This window comes from Silene latifolia, chromosome 1 (genome assembly GCF_048544455.1).
Source record: "Silene latifolia isolate original U9 population chromosome 1, ASM4854445v1, whole genome shotgun sequence".
In the NCBI taxonomy this organism is placed as follows: domain Eukaryota; kingdom Viridiplantae; phylum Streptophyta; class Magnoliopsida; order Caryophyllales; family Caryophyllaceae; genus Silene; species Silene latifolia.
Window position 1 is genome coordinate 186,504,041 of NC_133526.1, and position 14,995 is coordinate 186,519,035.

Sequence of the window (14,995 nt, forward strand, 5' to 3'; positions counted from 1 at the left end):
CCTGTTTGTATGTCATCTTATATTCATATGATTGAGATAAACCATGCAAGTTTCGGAACTTGGGTACTTGATACTGGTTGTGGTTCTCATCTGTGTAATTATTTGCAGGACCTAAAGAACATCATGCCTCTCGAAAAGGGTGATGTGGACTTGCGAGTCGGGAATGGAGCACGAGTTCTGCGAGTCTCGAAGGAACATACGTAATCCAACTCCCTAGTGGTTGTGAGTTATTTTTATAACTGTTACTATGTACCCAGTTTATCTAAGAACATTATTTCAGTTTCCGTACTTGCTAAAGACGGTTTTGCATTTTCAATAAAGGATAATAGCTGTATTTTCTTTTTATGAAATGATTTATGGCAAAGCAGTTTCCATGAATGGAATTTACATCTTAGATCAAACCACGGAAGAATTACACATGATTAATAAGAAATTAAAGGTTGGTGACAAAGATCAAACCTATCTATGGCATAAATGAGAAACGCGTAAAGAAACTCGTCGATAATATGACTATTCCCGCATTCGAATTTTCTACATATGGCACGTGTGAATCATGTCTCATTGGCAATATGACTCGAATTTCCTTCAAAGGTGTTGGAATGCGCGCTAGTGACCTATTAGGACTCATACATACTGATGTTTGTGGACCTATGTCAATTACCGCTAGAGATGGCTATAGATATTTTATCACTTTCACGGACGATTTGAGTAGATACGGATATGTCTACTTAATGAAGCATAATAGTGAGTCCTTTGAGAAATTCAAGGAATACCAGAACAGGGTTCAGAACCAACTGGGTAGAAAGGTTAAAGCACTCCGTTTAGATCTGGGTGGCGAATATCTTTCAAATGAGTTTGATCAACACCTTAAAGACTGTGGAATCGTACTACAGTTAACTCCACCTGGAACACCTCAATTAAATGGTGTGTCCGAACGGAGAAATCGAACCTTACTGGATATGGTTCGATCCTTGATAAGTCATACGGTAGTGCCTGATTCATTATGAGGTTATGCTCTTTTGTCAGCTGCTCTTATACTTAACCGAAGTCCGACTAAAGCTGTCGACAAGACTCCATATGAAATATGGAGGGGAACGGTCCCTAACTTATCCTTTATTCGGGTTTGGGGCTACGAGGCTTATGTCAAGTGGAGACACGAGGATAAGCTCGGCCCGCGATCAGTCAAGACATACTTTATAGGTTATCCAAAAGGAACATTTGGTCTTTACTTCTATTCGCCTACCGAACATCGAGTTTTTGTTGCGGCTAATGCGACGTTCTTAGAGAAAGAATTTCTCGAGAACAAGACAAGTAATAGAACCTTCGAGCTGTCGGAGGTTCCAGAACCAACAACCGAGGAATAGATAGAGGAAGTTGTTCCTCCAACTGATGATACGGTTAATATTCCTGAGGAACCTAGGAGGTCGGGTAGAGTCTCTAATCCTCCGGATAGATATATTGGTATGGTCGAGGAGAATGACGTTTTACTCCTGGAGAGTAATAAACCCGCTACCTATAAAGGTGCCATGACATGTTCCGACTCAAAGCTATGGCTCGAAGCCATGCAATCCAAGATGGACTCCATGTATGAGAATAACGTATGGAATCTAGTTTATTTACCTAATAAGGTAAAACCTCTACAGTGCAAATGGCTTTACAAAATAAAGCGTTCTATAGACGCGCAACCAGATACCTATAAGGCATGACTAGTGGCAAAAGGTTTCACTCAAGTGCACGGATTGCATTATGATGAGATTTTTGCACCTGTAGTCATGCTACGTTCCATTCGGACAATCTTAGCGATTGCCGCCTTTCATGACTATGAAATTTGGCAAATGGATGTAAAAACCGCCTTCTTAAACGGTTATTTGGGGGAAGAGATGTACATGGTGCAACCCGAAGGTTTCATAGATCCTGAACATCCTAAGAAAGTATGCAAGCTTAAGCGTTCCATTTATGGACTTAAGCAAGCTTCTCGGAGTTGGAATCATCGTTTCGACCAGGTGATAAAAGAGTATGGTTTTACTCGATCGGTCGAGGAACCATGCTTGTATACCAAGTCGAGTGGGAGTAAGATTGTATTCTTGATATTGTATGTCGATGACATACTCTTGATTGGGAATGACATTCCTCTCCTATCTTCGGTTAAAGGATGGTTGAAGAACCATTTCCAGATGAAAGATCTGGGTGAGGCACAACGCATTTTGGGAATCCGTATCTACCGAGATAGATCACGACGGGCGTTATCATTTAGTCAGGAGTCTTATTTGGATAAGATTCTTGAGAGGTTCAGCATGACCAACTCCAAGAAGGGGAACCTTCCAATGACGTCTGGGATGCAGTTGAGCAAGTCTCAGTCACCCACGACGCCTGAAGGGATTGAGCGCATGAGTCGTGTTCCTTATGCATCTGCAATAGGATCAATCATGTATGCCATGATATGCACACGTCCAGACGTGGCATCTGCATTGAGTATGACGAGTCGGTACCAAAAGAATCCAGGTGAAACACATTGGATAGCTGTTAAAAATATCCTCAAGTACCTACGGAGGAGTAAGGATAGGGTATTGACTTATGGAGGACATACTAAGCTATGCGTAATCGGTTACTCAGATGCTAGCTTCCAAACAGATTGAGATGATTAGAAATCTCAGTCTAGATTCGTTGTTACTCTTAATGGTGTTGCGGTCAGCTGGAATAGTTTCAAACAGGAAGTTGTAGCAGATTCTACTACTGAGCCATTGAAATATGATAAGCATGGAGGGCACGTTATTTCCATGAGAATTAAACATGTACCTGAGTTATAGTAGTTGATTATGAATTCGATACGTTATCTTTTTCATAAACTATTTATAACTTCATCGTTTTTATAATATTTTGTTTTTCATGTGGATTGTACTGACAACATTGAACGCCACAAAGTGAACTGAATTACATTATATTTGTTTTGGTCCGTAATCGCCAATGTGAGCTGATAACTCCGGCTATTATATTGTGCAGTCGATTGATGGTGGGTTCAACGAGCCATAAGTCAAACGGTTGACTGATCGATCACAGATGCGAGATTATAACGATACCTCGTAGGACAACTTTTTGTGACAACGTAATGGAGTCCTAAATGTTTAAAACATTCGGTGCCAGGTCGTGGATAGGACATCCATTGTGTTCCTAGAGTCGATTCTTTTGACTATCGTTGTCTCTAGAGATTAAGGCAGTTTTTGGGTGACTTTGGTTTCTTTCTCACGGTCAAAGAATCGGAGGCTAAGTAGATTTTTTCGGGTCATTTCATACTGTGATTACATCTGCAGGATTCGATTTGAGGAAAATATCCAACCCTTATCAGGTATAGTTATTTCTCAGGGCCACTCGAGGAGTTTAGAATGAAATGCATGGCCATGCTCGAATGATGATTCGTTTATCAGTTAAGTTACTCTCTAGTCGGGGAAACCACTCTTGATGATGATCGCTTGTAAAATACGACCTTTGTGAATACGGATTTGCAAATTGTTTTACATTGAGTGGGAGAAATTTTAGGATATGAGAATCGGTTATCGCACATACACTTGTGAGGACAAGTGGGAGTTTGTTGGAGCTTGTGTCCTCCAAAAATTAGTGTGATAACATTATTAAATCTCTTAAAGGTTCACAAGGATATACTTCGTATTTTAATCAGTTGATTAACGATTACCTAATAACGGTTGTCTTGCTAGAAAGTTTGACGTTATTATCATACAGATGGCGGTGATCAACTGGTCCCTAAAGGTCACACCTATAGGATGTGTTTGAGAGATGTGGTTATAGAAATATAATCACATTGATGCCTTATATGACTAAACAGTTAGTCAATGTGTTGATGAGACAATTATTTAATGAAGATTAAATAATATTAGTTGAGACGAATTAACTGTCAATTCGTAAATTGAATATAATAAGTTATATTTAATTAAATGTATGTAATGTTAGCTTGGACGAATTAATCTGTTAATTCGTAACTAAATGTAATCGGTTATATTTAATATCAACAAGATGAATGTGTCATAGTGGTAATAGTGAGGGTACTCAAACCAAGAGGTCATGGGTTCGATTCTCACTAGATGACAATTTAACACATTTTATACATTTTTGGAAAAACCGAAAAAAGAGAAATGGATCTCTCTTATTTCGGTTAGCATTGGGCCGAAAATTAGGAGGGTAAAAATATCTCCCCATTCACTCCTCTTTTTCGGTTAGAATAAGAGGAAGAGGGAGCTCATTCTTCTACCCTAATAATCCTAACCTAATTTTTCACTGCTTCTTGCCTCCTCTCATCAGAAAAAACACAAAAATAACCTAAAATTTTTCAGAAAATTTAGGAATCGATTCTAGCAAAATCAAAGGGCTTTTCTCGGAGCATCTTGGGTGCAACTGATAGGAGAATATCATTGCGATATTGTTCATAGGCCGAATTAGCTAGGACCGAAGGTTATTTCGTCATCTCTTTACCCTTTTTGTTTATGCAATTTATTTTATGACATGCTTTCATCATGATTAATTCGTTATAGTCCTTATATTTAAAGGGATGCATACAGATAAATCCCACAGAGCTAGCACAACCCGTTTGGTGGAGAGGACCCGGAGTAGACACAGTTGTCTTCCACAGCTATGGAGTTGACCCCGGCTTTTGGAGACCACCATTGGAAACCGAGTTTGGCTGCCTCGCGGGCCCGTAGGGAGCCAACTACGGCAGTTAGCTAGGTGGAGGTGGTTACTCGGCTGGGGGCTTTCAGGGAGCAGGTACATCTGGAGCTGGCACATCTGGGACAGGAGGTGGTGATGAGATCGAGGAGGGTCCTTATGATTGATTTTCTTGTATTTCTAAACTTGTTTTCAGTTTGTTGATGGATATTTCGTTTTGTCGTACTCTTTTCATTTAGATGACTGTATTTGGCCTTAAGGCCGTTACTTGTTTTCATATACTATGCTTGTGATTTGGTAGACATGGACATGTAGCCGTGAAGGGCAATCATAACTTGTTGCAGTCTCATTTGTGGGCGAATTTATGCTTGAGAAGCAGAAATAGCTCTCTGCCCATGACAACTCGACCGAGTATACAGCATACTCGACCGACTAGAGCCTACTCGGTCGAGTACACTTTTATACTGTGACACCCCCATACTCCAAGTGCTTTACCAGGACCACTTAAGGTATGAAAACGTCACCATATCGGTTATCCAAGGCAATGATACTCAAATAGACAATAAAGAAACGTATTTAAATGATAATAAAGTTTAGGTGATACAACAAGGTTCCAAAAACTGTCAAAAGGAAATACAATTGTTCTCCAAAAACCAAAGTACTCAACAACTAAATAAAACACAGCGGAAGACTCTAAGACCGGTGGTGACTCCATCCCATCTATCCCTCGCATAAGCCATCATACCTGCTCAACAAGTGCTCACCATCCCCGAATGGATCACCACAGTTTTTAAAAATAATTAACGGGGTCAGTACTGATTACATAAAACAAATACCATAAAGGAACAATATCACAAACAGCTCAACAAACCCGAGTCTCCATCTCCAATCTCCACACAACTGACTACACATTAAAGTGCGTAGCCCTACCAGAGTACCCATCGCAGCAAGTACTCCACGCCGCCAGTGGGGGACCGCAGCCATACCCACCAAATCCCCGCTCATCTCCATCGAGCGTTAAACCCAAGTTTCCTTAATGTGCACATCCCCTCCTATGGCGGGTTCCACAGAGGGCGAACCAAGGGCGTGAAGCCACTTCCGCAAGTGACTCCACTCAGCCAGGGATGCGCCCCGAAGATCACAGACAGATACAAACCAATCAACAGTACTATTAAAATAACAACTGTCTGGCAACTTAACAATACAATCAATCTTTAATCATAACAACCATCACCACACATTATGTAACTAATACTGAGTAGGGAAACCCTACCTGGAAAAGCAATCACCACAGACGATCTAGCAGCTAACCAGAATGTATCCTCCACGAATCCTCCTCCTATAACACGTATACATACGATTACTACCAATACAACACAAAACACCCAAAACCCCCAAATCTACCCAATTAGGGTTTTAACCAAACTCAATGAAATAACATAAAAACTATACAAGGATCTTACCCTCGACACGACGAACTCAACGACGTAAAGAACACGACGATCCAACCACCTTAGCCTTTGGGATTTGCCAACAACGCGAAGAAGGAGAACGTAACTCTTTTTCTCTCTTGAAAGGTTTTAGAAAAGTGAAAACTGATTAAGAAAGGTGACGGAATCCTTTTATACTAATCATGCGTTATTAACAAAACCTGGCTAAAATAACCCGTAAAACCAACTTACTCGATTGAGTAAGTAACTTACTCGATCGAGTGACCCTTACTCGATCGAGTGCCACACTTACTCGATTCGAGTACCCATCAGACAGAACATTGTTTCATATAAAAACATACTTACTCGACAGAGTAAGCCCCACTCGATAGAGTACCCAAAGACATAGAAAACCGTAGTATTACATATACTCGGCCGAGTAACAGGGTATCGCGTTTTATAGTGTTTCATATCGTTTTTGCTTCATATGTTTAATCCTTTAGTCTTGGATGTACTATGTTATCTTGCTAGTGTCTCCACAACCTGGTATAGAGTACCTGGTGCTTCTAAATACAACTTATGGATGAGTTTCAGGCATGGCATAAATGGTAATACGTAGCGTGACAATAGTACCATGGTGTTTTATGTTGGTGTAGTTCTTTAAGTAGGATATGTGTGTCTTTTCCTTGCTTAGTATTGTAAGTGAGTTGTTGATTATGAGTATAGGTATGTGTGTGGTTGTGCATCAAGTATATGTCTTATAACGGTTACCGAGTTTTCGGTTAGTCCTTGTTATTGAGTGTAGTGAACTTCGGGGACGAAGTTCCCTTTTAGAGGGGTAGATAACATATCGCGATAAAAAAGTCCATATAAACAAAAGTTAAAACAAAGTTCTTTGTTGTAATGCTTTCTTTCCATATATGCTTTCTTTCTATGTTCATCTTTCCGGCTAGGTTGTCACGAACTTAATTGTGGTAACCGACAAGAGAATTAGAATTGGATGCTATATTTGAGTAATATGGTCGTGAGTGTTTTGTAGTAGTCGGAGTCTTGTGTGATGGGTGTTTTGTAGTAGTGCACGTCGTATCGTCTTGTAGTGGTAGGAGTTTGGTACGTCTTTGTGTTATATCGATCGTCACTTAGGTGGATAACCTCACCTTTGAGATGTATGGGTTGAACTTCGGGGACGAAGTTCCTTTTAAGGGGGGAAGACTGTATTTCCCACGATGTTAAGGACTCTTTTGACCGACCCTTTGACCAGGAAAGACCTTTGGAGGGGACAGGTGAGAGGCTAGGTGAGTATAAGTGCCTTACGAGAGTGTTTACTCGACCTAGTAGGGACTAATCTGTCGAGTAGTGTGAATACTCGATCGAGTAGAGCTTAATCGGCCGAGTATGTAAGTACTCGACCGAGTATGGCTGTTGTTGACGCATCGATATAAAAACGCAAGTTTCATTTCATTTTTCATTTTCGACAGTTTCTCTTCCTCTAACCCTAGTCTATCTCTCTCACCTACCACCCCTACCTTCATATACTCTCATATATAGAGCCTAAACCTCAACCATGGGAAAGACGGGACTTACGTAGGAAGGATGTGTAAGGGGTCATCTCCCGTGTCACCGTCGGTCCGCGTTACTAGGTAAGTCGTTGTTTTGTTGTCTCTTTCAGTATACTGTTGGGGTAGTTGTATAATAGGATGTGGTTATCGTTGCAGGATGCGTCTCGGAGTCTTGCTTTTCTGTTTTTGGATGCATTTTCATGGTTGGCGATAAAGTAGGGTTTCCCTACTCAGTTCATGTTTAATTAATTTGAGATGTTTGATTGTATTGTGTATGATTGTTGTTTGCTGATCATCATTGGGGTGTTGGTGTAGTGGTGGTGTGGTGGTTGTGATGTTGTTGTGGATTCACTTGCGGGAGTGGCTTCACACCTAGTTCGCCCTCCGTAGAACCCGCCACGGGAGGGGATGTGCACATTAAGGGACAGGGATATCACTCGTTGATGAGCGGGATTTAGGTGGGGATTGGCTGCGGTCCCCCACTGGCGGCGAGGGCTACCTGTTGCGATGGGTAGTCTGGCAGGGCTACACACTTTGGTGTGTAGTCGGTTACTGTGTGGGATCGGGAGACCGGGGATGGTGGATAATCAGCTGGCTGCTTATCGTACTTGTCTTATTTTAATTGTTCAGTAACTGACCCCGTTATGTGTTTTCAAAACTGTGGTGATCCATTCGGGGATGGTGAGCAGTGGTTTAACAGGTACAGTGGTTTGTTGTTGTTGGGCATGGAGGGAATCGAGTCACCACGCTACCGGAATAGATGTCCTGACGCATGAGCTCTATAGTAGTCGCAGTTATCATTTAGTATCACGTGTTGTAGTTTGGTTGTAATACTTAAAGTAATATAATATAAATGTCTTTAATTGTCTATCTATTTGCTCTACTACCTCAGGTGACCGAGATGGTAACACCTTCGTACACTGGGATAGTCCTTGCACTACAAGAAAAACGCGGCATAGTGACGGTCATACCGACGGAAAAAACAAGCCGTCAGAAAACTCGGGATACTGACGGATTTTTGACGGAATTTCCGTCGGTATCAATTACTGACGGATTTCCCGTCACGAGTAATTGGCGCGTTGACAAAGTCAATGGCGCTAAAAAACATGTGACGGAAATTCCGTCAGTTTTTGTGTTTTACTGACGGAAATTCCGTCATTGGCTGCCACACCCAACAGTGCATGACAGCTGTATGGCAATTGGGAAAACTGACGGAAATTCCAAGAAAACACAAAACTCGACGGAATTTCGGTCACATGTGTTATTTTTTTGAAAACAGTGTGTGACAACTGTCACAATAATTGACCTTGATGACGGAATTTCCGTCGGGGAGTTTGAAAACACTGACGGAATTTCCGTCAGTAGCCCAAATTATATGACGTGTAAAGTTGATGCATTATTGGTCTGATAAAGTGGGCCTATGACGGATTTTCCGTCAGTTTTTTTGAAATACTGACGGAATTTCCGTCAGGAATCCTATTTAACTGACGGGATTTCCGTCGGTCCTTCCTTTTATCTCAAACACGGGTTCCATTCAATATCACTTTACCAATTTTCACCCAAATTACAAATCGCCAAACCCTCCTCCACCACCTTAAAACCCGACACCACCACCACCCTCCTCCACTTCCGGCGCCGCCACCACCACCAACAACACCACCACGCCGTCGCCATCATTATAAGGTAATTTTTTTTTGTGTTTTTCTTCTTTTCTCCTTTCTCTTTTTCCTTTTCCTTTAATTGTTTTTAATTTTTTTTCTCCATAGCTTCTAGCCGCCACCTCCTGCCGCCGCCACCCCTGCCGCTGCCGCGCCACCCCTGCCACCGCCCCTCCTGCCGCCGTCACCTTTCCTCTTTCTCATCCTTCTTTTTCATTTTTTTTCTTTGTGGAGCTAATTAGGTATTTGTCTTTTAATTTTTTTTTTTGTTTAATTATCTTAATTGAATTAGAATATTAGTTATTGTTTTAATTATTGTTGAATTATTGTTGATGTTGATGCATGTTGACTTAGGATAGAAGCCAATTTTGTTTAAATGTATGTTGTGACGGTTTTAATGTATGCATCTACTTTTTTTGTTAATTAGATTATTGTTAAATTTTGTGAAATGTTAATGTTTTTAAAATGATAATTAGACTAGATATGTAAATTGAAAAATTATTGATGTTAGTTTTTAAAATGATAATTAGACTAGATGATATGTAAAATGAAAAATAAATCATGTTAGTTTATGTTAATTGAAAAAGTAGTCATTGTTGTATGTTTTGTTTTTAATATTGTTAAAATTATTGTTCATATTGACCTAGTACCCGTTCAAAAATTACTCACTAGGAGTAATTTTTGAATAGTCCCCGTTTTGGGACTGTCTTTGTACGTTTTAAGTCACTTAGGTAGTAAACATGTGCTTGTGATTTGTTAATGAGAAAAGAGTTTGGTGACAATTCCTTTAATGTTCTCTAAATGCATATGTAGAGTAATTATTTATTCTATATTGTGTATTTGGAGAACGGATGGGAATTGCTGCCGAATTTTTTTTCTCATTAATAAATCACAAGTACATGTTTGCTAGTGACTTAAAACGTACATTGATGGGTTTAGGTTGGAGTGATAAGGACCCAATTCAAAGAAATACAATATTTATATTGGTTAAAATGTTAAATTATTGTTTATTATGCTTGATTTTGATTGTTGTTAGGTTATTATCTTTTTTAATGACATATATAAATGTGTAGATATATAATAACATGAAAAGATTAGAACGGTAGTGGATGTATGAAAGATTAGACGAAAAAAAGAAACCCAAGAAAGCATATGCAGAGGGGTTGAAAGAGTTTATTAAATTCGCGGAAGGAAGTAGTGAGTACAAGAATTTAGGTGAAATGAGGTGTTCGTGTAAGAAATGCAAAAACCTAGGTTTTAAAAGGAAAGCAAATGTTCAAATTCATCTTTGGTCGTATGGTTTCGCCGATAAAGAATTGAAAAGATTGAAAGATCAGAATGAAGGTTGGTGGAAACAAAGCATATTCTGGGAACTTCCCTACTGGAAAATGTTGCTGATTCGACACAACTTGGATGTTATGCACATTGAGAAAAATTTTTCTGAACAACTTATCAACACCATCATGGATGTACCAGGTAAAACTAAATTTGACACTAAGGATAAAGAAGACTTTAATGAACTTTGCTATAAACGGACCACATCATCTAGGTTTGTTTTATCAAACGCGAAGAAAAAGGCTCTATGTGACTGGGTTGCTAACTTAAAATTCCCGGATGGTTATGCTTCAGATTTGAGTCGGTGTGTTGACCATAAAAAGATGGTGTTACATGCCATGAAAAGTCATGATTGTCATGTCTTTATGGAACGACTACTCCCCGTTGCCTTGAAAGAGTTGCTCCCGACAAGTCCTTGGAATGCAATAACTGAGATAAGCCAATTTTTTAGAGACTTGTGTACTTCTACGATTAGAGTTGATTCTATGGAACGTCTGGAGTCAAACATTGCGGAGATAATATGCAAGTTAGAGAAGATATTTCCCCCGTCTTTTTTCAATTCCATGGAGCATTTGCCTCTTCACCTACCTTATGAAGCGAAAGTTGGAGGACTTGTTCAATATCGATGGATGTATCCATTTGAAAGATTTCTTAATCATATAAAAAAAAAGATTGGCAACAAAGCTCGGGTGGAGGGTTCAATATGCAACGCTTTTTTGTTAGAGGAAATTTCAAATTTCTGTTCTTTTTATTTCGAAGATCACATTGACACAAAAGCAAAAGACTTAGATGTTGGTGTAAATTCCGATGACCAGTTGAAATCTAAGTTACCTGAGTTATTCAATGATGACATGGGAACTACAATAGGAAAATGTATACGAGAGGTACTTAATCGAGAAAGAGTATGAAGAAGCTCATTTTTATGTGCTAAGGAACTGTGGAGATTTTTTAGATACTTATGAAAAGTAAGTTATTACTTCATCATTACTCAATTGTTTTTTAATTATCAAATTAGATCGAATTTATAGGTAATTAATACATAACTAAAACATGCTTTCCCTACTTATAGGGAATTTGAGGCACATATCAAAATCAATTTTCCTGATGTCACATCCTCTGATGATGTTTGGGCATCACATGAGAAAAGTTTTCCGAAATGGTTCCGAAATCAAGTAAGTGATGATACATTTTCTTTGAAATTGAACTATACATTTAGATTTCTTATTAGATATTGAAAAAAATATAACAACTTAATTAACATTTTTTTATTCATAGGTTCATATATTGAAGGATCGTCTAATAATAGCTTTAGCATTGGGTCCTAGTAACATGGTGAAGTCTTTGAGACGGTATTCCATCAACGGCTATAAGTTTCGAGCTTATAAGGAGGGAGTTGATGTTTCAAAGTCTACGTTAAGCAATGGGTTTTCGTGAATTCAATGAAGGGTTGGACTACTATGGAACCCTAAATGAAGTAATTGAGCTTTCTTATTATGCCGAGCAAAGGGTTTATAGGGTTATATTGTTTAAATGTGATTGGCTTGATAATTCCCCACAAGGACTTAGTATCCATAAGGTTTATGGACTTGTAGATGTAAACGAGAAAAAGAAACTTCGTGGACATAACCCATTTGTGGCAGATTTTCAAGTCGATCAAGTTTGTTATGCTCCTTATCCAACCATTAAGAAAGGTAATCAAGGTATTCGGTGGTCCGCGATTTTTAAAACCAAGGCAAGATCACAAGTTGATGCTCCTATTGAAGAAAGTGTCTTTCAAGAAGATGTGGTTGTGAATGATCACTCAATTTCACCGATTTTGTTGGAAGATATAGAGGATGAAGATGTATACGAAGTGACAGTGGAAAGAGGTCAAAGGGAATATGACAGAGACGTCGGAGAAGAAGGGGATGAAGATGAAGTTGAAGAACTTATTAGATACGAAAATGAGGAATCGGAGGAAGAAGTAGGAGTGCTTTTTTGAGAAGATGAACTGTTTTGATTTGTAGTGATAGTGATAGTGAGGAGGACTAGTTGTAATTGTACAATTATTAAACATTCAATAAAATTTGCTCTCCGTTTTTTATTACTTGTCGTTCTAGCCTATTTGGTTTTTTGTTTTATACATGTCGTTTTAGCTTAACATCAATAGTGTGTTTCAATTTCCAAGGTTTGGTCATAAGAAACCTCTCAATTTAGCAAATAAAATGCATTAAAGAAGAGGCAAGTGGTAATTAGTTCACAGTTTTCCATAGTTAGTGTTTGTTTCAATTGTTTATATATACCCTGCAGAAATGGATGTTTTGAACTAACGATTTTTTCTTTGAACTAACAATTTGAATTGTTTTCATGCAGTGATTATGCCGAACATTTTTCGCCGTTTGATTGGGAGCAATAGTAAGGCAAATGCATCTCAACAGAATCGGGAGGACGACGAGGTTGAGGATGAGGAAGATCTTGAACCTCCATCACGAAGACAGAAGAACATGCAGGTGACTCTCTCAGCGGCCCGTGCTCGGCCAGATCATTTTTGGTAAGTTTATGTTAATTTTTTAATTTTTAAAAAACTTAACATTTACAGTTTTAATTTCAAATATTTGTGTATTTTTCAGGTGCGATGACGAACCAATCAAGAAATATGTTACTTGGTCGTTCACCCGTAACACAGGAGATGAGTACTTCACTAGGTAGGGTGAAGCGAGTAACGCACAACGTCAGAAGATGTGGAGTTACTTTGCGGTAATTATGTTTTTCAATAATAATTTTCTTAAGTTTATAATAATTTTCTTAAGTTTATAAGAATTTTTATAAGTTTTATATAACTAATTTCACATTTGTTTTTGAAACAGAGTCATGTAAGATCCATCGATCCTGAGTATGATCCTATTCCTGAGTGGCAGGCGAGGGTAACGAGGCGGATTACCACTCTTATTAATGGTTTAAAATATAACAAGAAATCGCCAAAGTGGGTGCCTGCTACTTGGTTGAAGAACCTTAGGAATAGGCCAAATGATCCTACTTTTGCCAAACATTCGAAAATCAACACAGCAAATAGGAAGTCGGGTGGGAAAGATGGGAAAGCATTGGGCACCCACACTCTTGGTCGGAAGAGTTGCTCCGATGCTTTCAAGGAATTGGTAAGTATTGTTTATATTGCTTTTAAAAAGTGGTTAATATATATGATTGACAAATATATACTTGATTTTACTTGTTTCCATACTAATTTCAGGGTCAAGAGGCCACCCCCCACAAGATGTTCATGAAGACGAAGAAAAATAAGAAGGGCGAGTGGGTTAACCCTCGAGCGGCTGATATTGAGGTAAATTCTTGTATTTAATTTAATATTTATTTTTATTACAAAGAACGATAATCTCTTTCTTATAAAGATAGGTATATATATCATTTCTGACGATTTTCTATTTTTTCAGCGTGATTTGCAAGCGAAGATGAGTCAGCCATTGCCACCTGGACAGTCTCCCGACGAGATTCAGGCCTACTACAAGGCTGTAGGAGACTTTGACGAGAAGAACCGGATGTTTGGGACCGGAGATACAGGGGCCCAAATATGGTATGATCTTCCTCCTAACAAAGCTGGCCGACGGTCTTTGTCTTATGCTCCTAGCATGATTTCACAGCTTTCCACCCAAATGAATGATGAGCGAGCCGCTCGAGTTGCTCTTGAAAGACAGGTTCGTGAACAGGCTGAAGAAATGGCGGCAATGAGAAAGGCTTGGGCTGATATGCAAGCATCTCAACCCCCAAACACGTGTTCACAATTTCCTACTCCACATAGACGGGATGACTTTGGGGGTGGTGATTACGGGTTTGGAGGTACTGGTAGTTTTATGGAGCCTATAATAACTTAGAGCCTTTAAGTTAGAGCCTTTAGGTTAGAGCCTTTAGGTTAGAACTTTAGTTTAGTTAGTATTGTCGTCTAGTAGGGAGTATGAAAGACATGGTAAGACAATTCTCTTTCGTGTTTAATTTGTAAGACAATGTACAAATTTGACTATGTTTTTATGTAAAACAATTTGCGTCCCCTTCTCTTTTGTTGTCTATTGATTTCCGCATTAGCGGTCGATGTGAAAATGGATTCCCGTTTGGCGGTCGACGATTGGATGTGTTTTGCAGGTCTTGGTTATATTGGAAACGATGCAAATAGGCATCGTCGTGGTATTGTATTGAAACGATGCAAAAACGCATCGTGGGTGGGCAAGCAAGTCTTTGTTTCCATGCCTGTTTTTTTAATACCACCGACGGAATTTCCGTCAGTAATTTAAAAAAACTGACGGAATTTCCGTCAGTGCTCTTCCCCTTCATTTTCCCAGAATTGACACAAAAG